Source organism: Mustelus asterias, chromosome 24, assembly GCF_964213995.1.
Source record: "Mustelus asterias chromosome 24, sMusAst1.hap1.1, whole genome shotgun sequence".
Classification (NCBI taxonomy): domain Eukaryota; kingdom Metazoa; phylum Chordata; class Chondrichthyes; order Carcharhiniformes; family Triakidae; genus Mustelus; species Mustelus asterias.
The window spans coordinates 19444955-19461859 of NC_135824.1; the positions used below are offsets into that span (position 1 = coordinate 19444955).

The following is a 16905-nucleotide window of genomic DNA, read 5'->3' on the forward strand; positions in this document are numbered from 1 at the left end:
GTTGCGGACCCTGTCTTGTCAGCTTGGATCGGGAATGTCTCAACTTGTTGAGACTCTGAATTGGACTTGATTTGATTGAATTGGAAAAGTATTTTTAAAAAATTAGGAATGGACAACAAATGCTGGCCTCGCCGGCAATGCCCACGTCCCATGAAAAAGTAAATATACCACTGTACACAAAAATGTTACGCCAACCTACTCGTTTCGTTCTCTCTTTTCTACATTTGGCACTTTAGCCCCCTGTTGTATAATTTATGGCCATGCTATGTTAATTTATAATTCTGCTCCACCAACTAAATAGGGTGGAATGGGACTTTTCCATATGCTGGTCAATGGCACCCTTGATCCTGCTGGAATTCCACAGCTTCGCACTACTTGAATTGAGTATACATTCACTACTGTTTATGCAACTGGGACACTCTGGGTGGCGGAAGAAACACAGCATTGGCCAGCTACTGCACCCGAGTTTTGGCAGCTCTGGCGAAGGAATATGAAAGTACGTTGCTTTCTCTAGGACACCCCAAAGCTTAGCAAGGAGATGTTGTAAGGCTATTGCCTTCTCCAAATTTGGTGGGTTTCAGGCGGCCGTTTGGCCGTACTGTGTTCTTGCAGGTTTATAGGCCAGAATTCTTCCCAAAAAATCTAAGTGTCAAATTCGCATGAAAACTCGCTAGCCTCTCACCCCTCCCCCACGGATGTTGCTGGCCTCTCATGCCACCCCCCACCTCCCCCACCCCCATCATCGCTAGCCTACCCATCCCCCAATTCCAATTCCCCCATTCCTCACACTGGAGCATCTCAGTGCCAATTGGATGAACAGGGTGCACAGAAACAGTGTCATCCGCAAGTCAGCCAGGGTCCTCCAGGTCTCGGCCACCCAGGGGACGGCTGCCAAGGGCATCACAGGCAGCGAGGCGTGGATCACAGCTGGACCTCCGATGTGCATCCCGGGGAGTACCTAGATGAGGCAGTAGGCCACACAAGATTAGAAGGTTGTAGGTTCACTACGAGGGCAAGGGTAAAGGTCACCAGTAGTCATTCATTTTGACTAACCAAGTAAATTAAATTAAATTAACTGAGGAGGTCACCAGTAGTCAGGGTTAAGTTTTGTTGAATGTTGAGAGAACAATAAACTGTTATTTTCACCTCACAGTTGTAACTAATCTGTCTCGGACTCTCTCCCCCCCACCCCACCCAACAGAGCTGAGTGCTCCCCAATCCCGTGCATCGAGACGCAGACTGCTGTGCTGCGTGATACTTGGCCAAATGTTATAGACTGCCTGCCCTACTTTCCCCACCATCCATCAGACCCTGTCATGCCCCCTCCCCCTGGTGGCACCCCCGACCCACTGTCCCACACACTTGTGTTCCCAACTCTTACTGCTATGTGGGCCCAGGTTCCAGTGTGCATTCGGTGAACAGGTAGGAATCAGACTTGAGTGGCACCAAGGGCAGGATCTCAGTGTGCCTGACAGCGAGTCATCGTCATCCTCCAGCCTTCACCAAGAACTCGCTACCAGCGCCAGCCTAGGCCCATTAATGGGTTGTGATGTTTCTCAGGGTTGGGTTAGTGCAATGAGAGAGGGTGGGAAAGTTAATGAGAGAGGGTGGGGAAGAGGAAGGGTCATGTGGGTTGAGAGGCCAGTTTGGAGTTGTGGGGGTTGGCGGCTGTAGTGGCTCCTCGGGTGCGGTGGAAGTGTGTTCAAAGCTGGTGCTGTGTAGTGTGGGGGCTGCTATGTGAAGCGGGCTGCTATCAAGGCCTCCCTCGCTGCATGGCACCTGCCATCGCCGCATGCCCTCCATCCTCCAGCAGGACATCCACTTTGGCCTGTTGCCATTCCTCCTCCTTCTCCTCCAACTGGTCTCCCCATGGCTGAGAGATGTTGTGCAGGACACAGCACACAATTATGATGCATGAAGAACGCCCAGTGTCATACTGCAGGGCACCACCAGAGTGGTCCAGGCAGCAAAACCCATCTTGAACAGGCCTACTTTACTACAGACCGGGTGACAGTGTAGGCCTCACTGTAGCGGGTCTCCACCTCAGTCTCGAACATCCGCACTAGCGTCATCAGCCATTACCTCAGCGGGTAGCCCTTGTCCCCCACGAGCCATCCCGGCAGCCTGGGCTGGTCTTCAAAGAGCCCAAGGATGTCTGACTGCCTCAGCACATCGCTGTTGTGGACACTCCCTGGGTGACATGCACAGACCTGCATGATGATCATCCGGTGGTCACGGATGATCTGGACGTTCAGGGAGTGGAACCCCTTGCAGTTGATGAATGGCTGCCCCTCACCTCGCGGGGACCGCAGGGTGATGTGCGTCCCATCCTCTGCCCCCTGGACATGGGCATCCCTGCAATGACCACAAAGCCTGCAGTCCAGGCCTCCTGGTGAGCCTGCCCAACATCAAAATTGATGTTCTGGCTTGCCTGGGCGTACAAGGCATCCGTGACCTGACGAACACATCTGTGTACTGAGGCCTGTGAGATCCCACAGAGGTCGCCACTGGATGCCTGAAATGACCCTGTTGCATAGAAGTTAAGGGCTGCTGACATCTTAACGTCTAGAGGGAGCTGCCCCTCCCCTCAGTTGCCAGGTGCGAGAGGACCTCACACAAGTGCCAGACCGTGTCCTTGGATACGTGGAGCCGGCAACAGCACACAATCTCCGATAGCCCCTCGAATGAATGCCTGGTCCGGTACTACCTTTGCCCCTGCATCTTTCTGGCCAGCCTTTTGGGAGACTGGTCTCCCAGCTAGTGACCTTCATGGGCAGCCCCCTCCCCTCCTTCCTCAGGGCTTGCCGCTGGCTACTCCTGCGGTGGCCTCCCTACACGCTCCACCTCCTGAGCCGCCTCCGCCTTCCCTGCCGCCACCATGATGGCCAGCTCTAAATCAATAAGACCGAGATCCATTCTGCATGCTGGGGGTTAGAGAGAGATTGATAGATACATGTCATTGCTTGCATCTACCCCAGCACCTCCCACCCAATCCCTCACTGGGACCAGTACCCCCACTTGTGGATGTTGGCAACACAGCACAATCTGTGGTGCCATGTGTCACCTGATTAGGTTGCCTGCCATTGGCATCATGAACACGGCAAGCCGGGACAGCATGCAGGTTGGTGTGTAGGTGAGACCATTGCGCACCCTTGAGCCATTGCCACGAGTGCAACTACAGCATTCCCTTCCAGGCATGTGTTGCATGTCAGGGACAGACGCCTTTTTATCACAAGTTGGGTTCCCATTCACTGCAGAGTTCATGCAGCATCATTGTCTAGTTTCACAAGAGCACCCCTGCTTGGAGCACCAGCTGCTTGAACTGATTAGCCCTCAAGCAGCACATGGTGCACTCCTCACACCCCCCCCCCCCCCCCCCACCCCACCACCCTCCCTAAAACTCCAGCACTCAGTCCTGTCCCTCACCACACCCCACAGTCAGAACAAAGGAACAGCACAGTGCCTGCAGAGAGCAACCTGACCAGCAGTCTGTTAAGGGCCCTATCCTGCCCCACAGGGCCAGGGTACAGCAACTGAAGATCTCCAGGGAGCTCCCCACAGCGAGCAACAAATCCCCAGGCCCTGCTTCCAACCTCCCCAGCACGCCAGGGGCTGCAGCTCCACAAAAAAAACGTATCTCCTTACTCCTGTTCATCGCTGCCACGCCAACTCCCGACTTTTGTATAGCAGCTGTAAGCTCTGCCAGAGTGACGGGCAGCGCTAACGTTGTCACGGACCCGCTAATCAGATGGTAAGGTATGTAAATGCATACAAATGTCCGTTACGCTGATTTTCAGCATGGTTCCGTCGGCGTCAAAAAACTTGGGTTGGGAGACGCTATCGGGGAGGGAACGCGTGCATGAATTCTGCGAATCGGCCGACATGAGAATCTCCCAGGCTGGTGAGCTAAGAAATTAGTGCAGCGGGATGGGAGAATCTACTCATACTGTGCCTGTGGCACCAGAAGTTGAAAAAAATAAATTACACTGGGTCATATCTTCTCAACTGGCCTGCTTCCTTTGCTGACATCATATACAAATAATTGTCCTTCATCTGTTCTGCCAAAATGGGTAGTACATCAAAGGGTGACCCAGCGTTACAAAATCCTGTTACAAAGTTTTGCCTTGCCTTACCCTCCCCTACAATGCCCTATGCACACCAAAATAAAAATTAAAGGTACTTAAGATCTGGAATACTTCGATGGGATCATCTCTCAGGCTTCTCTTCACTGTCATCATTCTTCTTTTTTGCTGCCTTTCAGCCAACTCAAGAGTCCAACTGACTACCAGTCTCCACTGTAATCCTTTAGAAGTTTCGGCGGGGGAGTGGGCGCAATCTTACCGGCTCATCACGCCGGTCCACCGGGAGGCAAAAAAAAAACCCGGCTTCATGCCCGGTTTCTTGGCTCTCATGATCGTACAGGTCCTGGATTGCCGGTGTGATCAGCCTTGCATGGCTAATTTAAATATTAATAGTGGGCCCGGGACACCAGCAAGGATCACATATGGTCCCCACCAACTGGGACCCGTCATGATGGCCTCACCGGTGGGATCGAAGACCAGAGTCCCCATGGGTAGTCTGGGGGGTGGGGGGGGGGGGGGGGGGGGCAGCAGTGCTTTTTGGGCAGTACGACGTTGGCAGTGCCAGCCTTTTACACAAAACACAGAGGTCTACGCATGCAAAATGACATCCTCTAGCTGTGAACAGCCAGCTTTCCGGTGAGAATAAATTCCATCCACTCCCTCTACTGGTGTGAATCACAATTTGCCTTTTTATTTTCACTAAGTGGCATAAGATTGTGTCTGAAAGCTAGCCAAAAACAAATCAGCGTGATTCTCTCCCATTTTCACACTCGTTCGGCAGTTAGAATCTTTTTGGTAAGATTGGGTGTCTTTGTCATAATACAATACTGTAACTAGAACTAGAACTCGGGTGGGAGACCAGCATTGTTCTACAAATTTAATTATATCCAACCTGTACTCTATTCCTCTGATAGGAAGTCACTGTTCTGTTTGTTCTCTTTACCACTGCTACATTCTGTACAATTGGCTTCCATCCATCTTCATTCTTCTTTTTCCAATCTCTTGACTATGAATTAATCTACACTTAATGGCACTGGCTGCAATATCTCAGCTCAACTCCTAATCTATCCAGATCCTTCTGTATTTGATCGGCCTGTTCTTGGTTGTTTGCAATGCCTCCCAGTTTAGAATAATTCACAAAACGGAGAGCTTTATTTCTGTCAAGACATCAAGTCATTTACGTACAAAATATGCAGCAACGTAATAGCTTAGGAGGCAGTCCATTAATTAGCTCTTCCCATGATCCAAGACAAGGTGTAAATAGTGTGTGTTTCTTTGGCCTAAGCCAATAGACAATCCATTTCAGAAGCATTCCACCAATGCAGTGCCTTCCAGTCATGCAGGACAATTTTCAATATGACAATAGGATAGAAAAGTGAAAGAGAAGGAAAAAGGATGTGGGCACAGTAAAGGTGGAGCTTTCTACCATGGCATGTAGCACAGAGGAAAGGAAGGACGAATATTAAGTTGAGGACACGAACAAGTAACAGGGGAGGGGACAGAGAGAAGGGAGCTCCGACAGTGACAGGTAAGGGCCTCAAAGACCCGATGTCAGGATCAAATAGGGGTCAGAAGCTCGCACAGTGAGGGAAACTTATATTCAGCTGTGACTTTCCCCAAACTGGCTAATTAGTAACAGAAGGCTGGCCAATAAGAGGCCATCCAGCAATGAAGAAGCAGAGACTGCTATTTCAGGTAGCTAGGAGACAACACCTCTATTTTGAAGCGCCCTTCCTCAGACTTGCAGCTAAAGGCAGACAGGTTGTGAAGGCCTCAGAACCTGGCTGGAGTTTTGTTTCCAATCCACCACCTTGGTCAGCTGCTGGAAGGCTACCTGGAGGCAGCTTATACTGGAATTTTTCAGTCAGCCTCTGAAAATAGGTACCAACAGGCCTTTAAACATCCTTAACTGGCGACTCACCACTTACAGACATGTAGTCTCCCCATCCACTACCCCCCTCTCCCCTTTGTCTCAGGGAAAATAGTCTAGGGGACAACACAGTGGTGCAGTGTTTAGCACTGCTGTCTCACAGCGCCAGGGGCCTGGGTTCGATTCCCGGCTTGGGTCACTGTCTGTGCGGAGTTTGCACATTCTCCCCATATCTGCGTGGGTTTCCTCCGGGTGCTCCGATTTCCTCCCACAGTCCGAAAGGCGTGCTGGTTAAGTGCATTGACCATGCTAAATTCTCCCTCCATATATCTGAACAGGACAGGTGCCGGAGTGTGTCGACTAGGGAATTTTCACAGTAACTTCATTGCAGTGTTAATGTAAGCCTACTTGCGACACTAATAAATAAACTTGGAAAAAAAAACTTTAATCTTTAGGAGATAGGATGGTGCTGCAAACATAGCACACTGGCCAGCAGCCAGAAATGTTATTAGTTTAATTTACGTCACAAGCAGGCTTACATTAACACTGCAATGAAGTTACCGTGGAAATCCCCGAGTCGCCACACTCCGGCACCTGTTCGGGTACACTGAGGGAGAATTTTGCATGGCCAATGTACCTAACCAACATGTCTTTCGGACTGTGGGAGGAAACCGGAGCACCCGGAGGAAACCCACGCAGACATGGGGAGAACGTGCAGACTCCACATGGACAGTGACAGAAGCCGGATATTGAACCCGGGTCCCTAGCACTGTAAGGCAGCGGTGCTAACCACTGTGCCACCTACTCACGCATTTCAGGACCTAAATGTTTAGCATTCTAATAAGTATCCACATGGACACTTTAGGAACTTTCAAGTGGTTATTGGATAGGCACATGGAGCACACCAGAATGATAGGGAGTGGGATAGCTTGATCTTGGTTTCGGACTAAACTCGGCACAACATCGAGGACCGAAGGGCCTGTACTGTGCTGTACTGTTCTATGTTCTATATGAACTGGGGGTGGGGTGCTTGTGCAGGGTTCAATATTCCCTTTAAGCTGCGCTGCTGTTCACACAGGTCAGCCCCTTTACGACGTGTGTGTGTGTGGCCACACAATAAATTTCTAGGGCCATGCACTTGAACAAATTACCCATGCACTACAAAAAAATTAGAGTGCACTGGTAGAGGTAGAAGTGCGAGTGAAGTGAGAAATATTAGATCTAACACATAAAATGAATGGTGGAGCAGGCTCGAAGGGTCGAATGGCCTAGTGGTGACAGCTGCAACAGAAAAGAGAGCCAAAAGCAAATTTTGTCAGAATGGACAGAGACAAACAAGAAAGAGGTATGTTTATTGTTGGCGTTTGGGTTGGGAAGTGGAAGATGGCGGTACAGTGGAAAGAAAGGGAGAAAACCAATAGAGAGAAAAACCTGTGCACTGCACTTACCGAAGAGAGCACACCAGAATGTATGCTTTACCAGTGAGCAAGACCATTCTGTTTCCACAAACAGGACACAGTAGGGGGGGGGGGGGGGACAATCACAAGGACTGATCTCAGTGCTGCTGTTAAATGTCAGTTATTTCCCCAACATAAAAGATCAATTGTACCTTGCTTCAGTGAGACAAAGTCTTTTTAAAAAATCTTTCTATTGTCAGAAATCCAGTTATAAAATTTGAACGTGTGTAAAACTTGAGTTGCCTTTTTGTAGTGCTTGTAGGCTTAAGAAAAACAGTGCTTGAAATAAAAACATACTGCTGTGAGAGACATCAAAAAAGGATTAATAGATTTTACACTGGTGTGTAAACCACTAATTTGCAAGTTAAATCTTGAAAAATGCAGGTGCTGGTTGAGTTTGTTACCTTTATGTGGAGTTGTTTCAAAGAGAAGGTTGGCTGAGAATATATCACATTCATAGCTTAGAGCGGAAGCCATGTGAATGCAGAAGGCTGTCTAGAAGGTGCCTTTGCAAGGGTTCTAGTCTGTTATTTGCATGGAGTATAAACTGTGCCTCACCTAAAGCAGACAGTGACAAAGGTTTGATATGGCTTTGCTAGGTCTCAGAGGGAGGTCATTCTTTTGTAGATAAAATATTCCACAGCAGGCAGAAATCAAAGAAAGCTGATTTACAAAACGTAAATAAAACATAACGAAAACAACTTGAACCTTGCCTATTCATGGATAATTGATGGTAATGTGAGTCATACGTAATAAATCTACTGACCTCAATCACATAAAAAACAAAGTTAGAGAAAACTCAACATTTCTGTGTACACTCTTGTGTTCCACCCCCTTAAACATGTTACAAGGGGGAAAAAAACTGAGAGAAAAGCAATGAGAATATAACGTAGAAAAACACTCTTCACAGTACACACCTTTTCTATGCAGCCATAATTTTCCTTTTTGAACAAAGAATGTTTGACTCCTTGAGTAAAGGAAGTTGCCTCTGGCTAATGCTGGGCTGTACTGTCAGTATCTGAGTGCACCAGATGTCTGCAATGGTCAAAACAACATGTTCTGCTGTGGTGCATATTAGCTCCAGCCTATCACTCTGCAACGCACTGTTTTTCCAATGAGGCAGACTTACAGCAAGCATAGCAACAGCCGTGCAAGCGGATTGGCTGGCAGCAACACTGAAACCCAGTGTCCAAACTACTATAGTTTCCTGCTCAGCAATAGCCAGTGCTTTTCTGCTCTCAGCTGCAAACAGGTAAAATAAAGTTCAGAGTACAACAGCAACTTATCACAATGGCAATCATAGGACTGAGCCAGTGTATATATTAAACGATACAAGAGCCAGACATGCAGTCTGGAAGTTTAAAAGATCTGTACATAACGAGCAGGGGTTATAATTTATGTAGTTATTAAGCAATTCTTTGTTACATAATTCTTATAATGCACAAAAGCCATGGAAATTATTTTCCCAAATGTAAAAATAATCAATAGATACTTCCTAATGGGTCTGAAAGGAAAGAAAAGCCATCTAGATATTTATTTTTAAATTACGAGAAAGCTGCCTTCACTGCCCTTCCTTGCTTTTGATCAGCTATGTTCATATGCAAAGGCAGGTTTGCTTAAAGCAGTTCCCCAAAGTGAAGCAATTACCAGCCTGATGGTAAGTTTTTAAGGGCACGTTACTCAACTCAAGAAGAAGTGACTAATGATTCTTCTTTTTTTCCTGCACAATAGTTGAACCTCCTATGGTATCCATTAAGAATGCTCATTATCAGAATAACTCCACTTTCTCACCTCATCAAAACAGATTCAATTAAGGAAACTGAAGAAGTTTCCTTGGGGGTAGCATAGAGGCATAGTGGTTAGCACTGCTCCCTCACAGCGCCAGGGATCCGGGTTCAATTCCACCCTCGGGTAACTCGTCTGTGTGGAGTTTGCATGTTCTCCCCGTGTCTGTGTGAGTTTCCTCTAGGTGCTCTGGTTTCCTCCCATAGTCTAAAGATGTGCTGGTTAGGTTAATTGGCCATGGCAGATTGCCCCTTAGTGTCAGGGAGATTAGCAGGGGTAATGGGGATAGGGCCTGGGTGGGATTGTTGTCGGTGTAGGCAAGATGGGCCGAATGGACTCTTTCTGCACTGTGGGGATTATATAAAAATAGTTGAGAAAATGCTTTCTTCAAATCACAAAGAAAATGAATCACAAATGTTGAAGACTTCAATGTTAATCCTATTTTCTTTCAATAAAAGTGGCAACAAGACTGTAATACAATCATGGTTCTCACGATGACTGTAAAGCACTCAACAGAAATAATCTTGAATTGTAGAGTGTTTTACAACACTGTCTTTAATCTGGAACTTCAGTTGAAAGCCACTGCACAGTGGAGGAGTTCAAGATCTTCTGGTGGTTGTAAAGATCTAAATCAAGAGCCTCTCTGCAAATGTATTGATTTTACAGATCAGCTATTAAGGCAAAGGACATCAGGTTCAATCCCAGGTCTATGCCAAGTTAGATGATCTTAGCTGTAGGCAGTTATACAGCATCTTCGGACGAGGAAAGATGAAATCAGTCAGCATAAATTTTCCTACTGGAAAAGTGTATATTGCAATCAGGATTGGCTATGATGGTCTCCAGAATCTCAAGACACACATAAATAATGGCAAGGTGCGGAAGTATCAGATGGCATTTGGTGCCTATGGAACCATATTAAAACCAGGAGTCAATATTTTCAGGAGAGAGAGCAGTGGGTACTGGTCAGCAAAGCATTAAATGCACAATGGTCCTAGGCCTGAGTAAAGCATACCCCTAAATAAAAACCAACAAGTTGATAGCGACTTGTATAGGAAATGGACAATAGATGAACTTCCTATAGTATTCATTAAGAATGCCTATCAGAATAAACCCACCCTCTCGCCTCGACAAAACAGATAGAGTTGAGAAAATGCTTTCTTCAAATCACAAAGAAAATTATTAGTTACTTCTTCTTGAGTTTGCTGTGCCCTTAAAGACTTACCAGTGCAGGACAGGCTAGTTAAGAGAAATTATTTGTATAAACTAATTATACTTTGTCTTGGAATGCTTTAAGTCAAAGTCTCTGAGGAAAATTGCTATTTCTGGTGTTGATTTACATATACTAAAAAGTGCTTGGCATCATCTGAACCCCTTGTACTATAAATTTGGGTTATCAATTATTTATTATTGCAGGAATCTACTGTGATGATACTGTGATTAACAATTAGAATACAAGAGGAAAAATTGCAAATAACAAGGCGAGTTAGCTCATGGGAGAAACGTGGTTACTACCAACAACTTAAGAGGATTTTATCCAATAGCCTGCAGGCAAAAGGATAAAATACAAACAAGACTCTAAATTTAGAAATCCATCGCTCTCCCAAAAAGTAAACAAAAGATTACAGATCCAAATCAAAAGACTATTTTCCACTAGAATTTATATTAAAAGCTTTGAGGAAAACTAAATAATTGTTGGCCAAAACTGTTCTGAAATTGTGGAACAGCAATGTAATCATGGGAGTCACTTATAACTGGACAAATCCAGTTTAATCAGTCCTTTAATTTTCAGATCAAAGAAGTTGCAGTACCAGTCTGGCAAAGACACTAAAGTTGTAATTCATCAGAAGCACCATAGTAACAGCCGTATAGCTGACAGCCATAAATGAAGTGCTGAAATGGCAAGTCTTTTTCACCACTGAAGTATATAAAGCAATTAAAACACAACTAAATTGATCAGAGGAAAAAATATCTGCTTCTTTAGATAGATGCAGTAATTCTATACAGTCAAAGGTTCAAAGTCTAACCAAACACGTCTACTATTGTTCTTCATGATGAAATCAGTTGTAAATGTTAGTTTATAAATATGTTATCCACATCTCAAGTAATAAAACTGTACCACTGAGATCTGCTGAATCTCCTGGTAACACAGCATTGCCTTCTTTATGCAAGCAATGGAGATGTAATTGATTGGGACATTAAATCCTTTGGTTGACAGGAAGTTTTGATGCAGCAACTTCTGTCAGAGATGGTAATACAGAAATATATTTTGTTATGCCTTTGTAAATGACTGAAGAATTTAAGAATTCAAAAGCATCAGCAGTGTTGACTGACTATTCCCAGTACAAGTACTTACTGTACATGTTCCAATAGAAGATGCAACAGAAGAGGACTCCCTTATGCTTGCCAGTTTTTACACGGAACTCCTTATCAGCTATTGTAACCACATACTTCTGAGGTCTAACATTTCATTCCCTTTTAATCAAAATGTGCTACTGTTTGGCTTTTTATTTCACGTTTTGTGCTTTACCCTGGTTAAGGGATTTCATAATTGTTTTTACTGCAAGGAAAGCTTTAAATTATTTAAAATGTGCAAGGAAATGTAGTTAACAGATACGTCTAAAGTTAATGGTTATTAGATCATCATGACAGGTGCAAATTTCGAAGTGCATCCGGCAAAAGAAAAACCATCAAGAACTAATAAGTAGTATTTATTTGCTACTGTTTATATCCTCAGGATGTCCAAAAGCACTATCCTGCCAATGGCTAACCTTTCTGGTGTAGGATGGATTTTCAGAGTCGGGAAGACTCCACACACCATTAAAAATGGAGAGTTGGACCTGATGTGCACGTCCCATCCCTATTTCCAATTTTTGAGAGTAGGGAAAAGAGATGGGATGTGACTCACACATGAGAAATCCAAACTCAGCAGGGCCATTTAAAATCAGCGCTGAGTTCAAACAAACCCAACTTTGGCTGTTGCAAGGGCCTTAATCCACATCAAGAGCTTTAATTCAAATCATTAATTCATGTGTGCAGATGTAATCGCTCTTGAAGGATGGATGAGGTTTGTTCAACTGTCACGCTTCGAAGTTTTTTAAAACCCCAGTGCTTTAAAACATGAAATAAAGCTGCAGATGTCAGTAATTGGTTTTTTTATTAAAAACACTTCTAGATTGCTTTGATTGAATCAGCAGCTGGTGTAGCATTTGTTTGTCCATTATTTGTTGGCATTTCCCCAAGGTCTATTATTATGTCATTATGCAAGCTTGGTTGAGTTTCAAGAGCTACAGTTATCTCAGCAGGGGATTCCAAGTTCACAGTTTTGTTGACAACTTAGAGTCTATCAAAGCTTTAGTTGTTATTGGTGTGGGAATGAATCAAGTTTGTTTGTTTTTATAAGGGATTATAACTTGAGATTTAAAAACTTTCAATGGGCTTCATTAATGGGAGATTTTTCACTACTGAATGCATGAAATGAGAGCTGATTTTTGCAAGTTTATTTTATTTCACCTCCATATGGCTCTTGAGCTCTATCTATGGTGGATATTTGGTGAACTAACATGGAGGACAAGACAGGTCATGTGGAGATGATGAGGAACACCAGTTAACATCAAAATGAAATGGAAGGGTCAGAGTCGGTGGTTGAGGGCTGGAGGACCCAACTGTTTTTGTTACAACAGGAACAAAATCCGAGATAACTGAGTCGGGCTACTGACCCTCCCGCCATGCCCGCTCTTGTGGCCACCAAGAATCTGCTTCAGGGATCAGCAGGCCTGACTCCGGCCCGCACCTGTTTCCCTGGAGTGAAAATTATAAAAAAGCCAAGACGGGTCTGCCAAGTCAGTAATTTCCCAACTCAAGCTACTCAGTTCAGTAGCAAAAATGCAGCCCGTTGGGACTGTTGTTTGTAAACAAACATATACCAGTCAATTTACACAGGTTGAGGTTCCACAACAATTGGTTATTAATCTCATTGCTAAACCAGTCTTGGCTGTAGTGGCTAAGGTGATAAATGGTGGCAGAACACTATTAAAGAAAGACTTGCAATTACCTCTCACCATCCATAACCCCAAAGCGTTTTACAGCCATTGAAGTACTTCTGAACTGTTATGATAGCAAAAACTGAGCACTCCCTTGTACTTTCAACAATGCCACAGGATCTCTCAGGACCAAATGAAAGGCATTTAGGGCCTCACTTTACTTTGTTAAAATATTGTCACAGGTGCTACTGTTTGGTTAAGACAATCAAATATCAGTCTAGATAATGTTGTCCTGAAATGGCGCTTGAACCCATGAAGTCTTAGACTGGTCTCAGTTCGATTTGTAACCAGGTTTAATGTCACCATCCTTTGAGCAAGCCAGTCCCAGTACCATTATCAGCTGAACTGCAGCATTGAGATTTAGTGATACCATCTTAAATTACAGCAACAGCGCCTTGTGTAATTCATATTAACCTTTGGAGGAATTAGGTAGCAACATACATGATACAGGCCTCGTCAAGTTTGCACTTCCTGTATTCTTAACATAAACTAACAGGATTTACCAATATTTCCTTTTTGCGTACATACTGACATAGTGCGCAAGGAACAATACTTTTCACTGTATATTATTAATACATGTGACAATAATAAATCAAATCAAAAATTTACTGCACATCAAGTTTTTAAAATTGGGTCTTTGCAATTACCAATCAGGTGATAAGAACAAAACAATTAAAATGCCAATTTGTCAAACATTTATTTGTTCTATATCTGTCACTGCCCCCACATCTACCCAGAGGATAGATTAGTGCATAACTTCTATAGTGTCACTATCAGTGGTCTGCAGTCTCGCCAGTGAAAACAGCGGTGGAATTCTGGAAGTAGTATATATGTATTGACTTCAAATAGAAGGATTATAAGCGGTAGCTGCGGATTTGAAATGTTTCATTGTTTTCAATAGTGCACTTTGTCCAGTGTTTAAACAGTGGTCTTTATGCAGATGTTGTTACCTCAACCATTAAACACAACTGCAGAACTCTGGTTATTAAAAAAAAATGGCAGGGGATGTGGTCTGCCTCAGTCTTGACTTACAGCAAAACAAACTGCTCGATTACAAGCAGGAAGTTTGATGTGCAGGCCAAAACTCACAACCACCGCCCCTTTGGTTTTCTGTTGCTCCAGTCAGACTCACTCAGTGAAGGTATAATGTTCCCATATTTGCTGAAACCAAATGAAGCCTGGAATACTGTTAACAAATCAATAACTTAAAGTTAGTGTAATTGGAAACTAGTGAAATGAAAAAAATCCAGTCACAGGAGATAATCTCTCAGACACTCATTGATTTCCATCACAATTAAAATATTGGCAGTGATGAGGTGAAAGTCTGCACCATTTTAACTAATTTCCATTCCTTTGTGGCTCCTAGTTGTAAACAGACTGATGTGCACCCCACCTCCCACTGGATTCCTTTAACAGAATTGCTATACTTGTAAACAAGCTCCCCAAATTGGAGCATAATGTTATCTACATGACCTTCACAGCACAATAATCTTCACAGCTGCCTAAACAGCCGGAAGTGATGTCGGGATGGCAGACACACACTAAGTTGTTGCTAGGTGGCGAAACCCATATCCTATTACATTGGGTTAATACATGTCTGAAGGCAGCTGGGATGATTAATGCTTGTGAAAAACAGTTTAGCTAGGCATTCAACTTTAAAAACACTGCACTGTTGCCCTTTTTGAATTCAAAGCAATGCTACTCCATTTTTATCTCTTCAACTTTGTAACTTTTTGAAAGATTGCTGTGTCTTTAAGGGTAAAATGAAGGGGTCATCTGACCTGTTCTGAAGTCTGCCTGACTATCGGCCTGGGTGGTGTGGTTATTAAAGATTAAAGGGAGGCCCAGGTTGTTTTGTTAAAGGGAAGGTGTAGGGTGCTCATGCTTGAGAGACAATCAATCACAGCCACATCTGTATGTATAATGGTTAGACTTCTAGCCTCCAAAGTCCCAGGTGCCAATGTATCAGCAAGTGCATGCTTTGGCAAATTAAATTGATAAGCTAATTGCCTTATTAAAGACAGGTGATGGTTATTGGCCCAACTGCCAAAAGAGTATAAGTAAACACAGCTGGAACAGTAGGTGTGTGTGTGTGGGGGGAATGGCAAGGAGCTTGTATCGATAAAGGGTTAAAGTTTATTTATTAGTATCACAAGTAGGCTTACATTAACACTGCAATGAAGTTACTGTGAAAATCCCCTAGTCGCCACACTCTGGTGCCTGTTCGGATGCACTGAGGGAGAATTTAGCACAGCCAATGCACCTAACCAGCATGTCATTTAGACTGTGGGAGGAAACCCACGCAGACATGCAGACTCTGCACAGACAGTCACCCAAACCAGGAATCGAACCAGGGTCCCTGGTGCTGTGAGGCAGCAATGCTTACCACTGTGCTGGCCCTATAATTGAGCTGGATGCAAAATAAACTTGAAGGTAAAAGACAAGCTGCTGTATCATTCCTCCATCATATACCAACATTTAATATTAGCATGGTAACAAAGGATGAACATTAAGCCTTGGTGATTGGTTGCTGCAGAAAAGTTTTTGTCTTCACCCTCTGAAGGAAAATAAGTATACTACTGTTGACAAATTTTAAGGAACAGTATGTCAGCAGGAAAATGCAAACTCTCAACCTTTGATTATCCACTGATTTTCTGTGAGACTGAATGACATGAACAATGAAAAACAAGGTGGCAATATGGACATGGGTCACTGCTTTGCCCTAGAAGAAGCAAGGTATGGATTTCGCTTCATCATTGCTGGGAAATAGCAGGATTAGTAAGTAGCAAAGTGTTTTCAGGAATGAAAGTGAATGATTTGGATAATGAAGAGAGATTGGACCTTCTGTTAACATTTTTGGGTAAATTTTACAATAAAGATAATTATTTAAAGCATATTAAGCATAGCCAACCTATGATAAATTTAAGAAAACAGAGGTATAAGAGATCTGAGCCTGAAATCCTGGAATCTGTATTGGCATTTAGGTTACTTGGCTGTGTGCATATTTCCCATGTTGATGGACTTTTGGTATTGATAGGGGTTTAATTTCATAATAAAGACATTTCCCTAGAACAAAGGGCCAGTGCCCTAACTTTTTTTTATTCGGAAAGCAGCTACTTTCCTATTGAATACAGGCAACTCTGTGGTAAAGCAAAGGATGGAGAATTCGAAGGTGGCTGAGTTTTGAGATCAACAAAACATTAAACACAGATTCCAATACAAAGATAGGGTTACTGATAGGTTCCCTGAAGATGGTTGTTCTTCTTGCTGATTATTAGAATTGAGACAAAGTGGATCTGGAATGGCAACCTTGGGTGGTTAAAACCAAGAAACGCACAAGGAATCGATGTTATCGGTGTGATTTCAAGTATCATTATGCAACGCATTGTCCAAAGAATCCAGTTTTTGAAATAATGCATAAAACAGATAATTCAGAGTGGCCGATTCATTCAATTGTGCAGTTTTAGTTGGTAGTTGCACTTTCAGTGTATGGGGTGGATTGATTTAACTGCTACCTGGAGTCGCTTGTTGAGGCAGATCAGCAGAAGATCAAAGAGTATGAAAGCTCTGTGGTTCAGGTTTGGAGATGACAACATGCTAATGTCTTCCAAAGGGGTAGTCCTCCCTTGCAGGATTGCTGGCATCAGCCTTTTCATCAGTACAGATGTAGT

General features: G+C 44.0%; 1 protein-coding gene across 6 annotated transcripts in view; it reads right to left on the reverse strand.

The window, feature by feature from the left end:
• The window catches only part of atosa (atos homolog A), a 107526-nt gene that overhangs the window by 77951 nt on the left and 12670 nt on the right, over nt 1–16905 (reverse strand). The window contains exon 1 of one of the 6 annotated variants that reach the window (XM_078241374.1): nt 8327–8455. The exons of the other annotated variants lie outside the window; for them this stretch is intronic. The gene's annotated coding sequence lies outside the window, so the exon portion shown is untranslated. Of the gene's footprint in view, nt 1–8326; nt 8456–16905 lie in introns of those variants that run through there. 6 annotated transcript variants of the gene reach the window in all.